Genomic DNA, 572 nt, shown 5'->3' with positions numbered 1-572 from the left:
GCTGGTCCAGGATGGGAGTGACATTGTACATTTTTGTGCTTAAGTCTGTGACTCTGTGTGGAATGGGGGGGCATGAATTAGGTGAGCTTCAGCTTCGGCTAAATGTGTGTGCTCTACTCCTCCCACCCTCATGAAGACATTGATAGACTCTGGGATCCCCCCATTAAGGTGGAAGGGGGCAGAATTCCTGGCTCTTTTACCTATGGGCTCAGTGGCCTGGGTGGGACCTGAAGGGAGCTGTGGGTCTGATGAACTCTGATCTCTCCTTTCTCTGGACAAATCCAGCCCCACTTCTCCAAAGTGATGGGTCGGAAGTGGCTGACCAGCTCTGAGGCTCTGGATGGCATTGTGGGGACCCTGGGAGCTCAGGCCTTGGCCCGCACAAGAATGTATGACCAGCCTTACCAGGTATGAATGGACATGTCCACAGGTGGGAGGGAGGGGATGGTTGGAGAATGGACAGGGAGAAGGGCAGAAATGAACCCCTTCTCCTGGTGCCTTTGCCCATCCTCCCTTCTCCTTTTCTTCCAGAATTGGGTCTCTGTGTCTAGTCTAGCCCAACCTCCCTCCAA

This window comes from Vombatus ursinus, unplaced genomic scaffold, assembly GCF_900497805.2.
Source record: "Vombatus ursinus unplaced genomic scaffold, bare-nosed wombat genome assembly UNPS02014905.1, whole genome shotgun sequence".
NCBI classification, from domain to species: Eukaryota; Metazoa; Chordata; class Mammalia; order Diprotodontia; family Vombatidae; genus Vombatus; species Vombatus ursinus.
Note: the sequence above shows the minus strand (reverse complement) of the source record.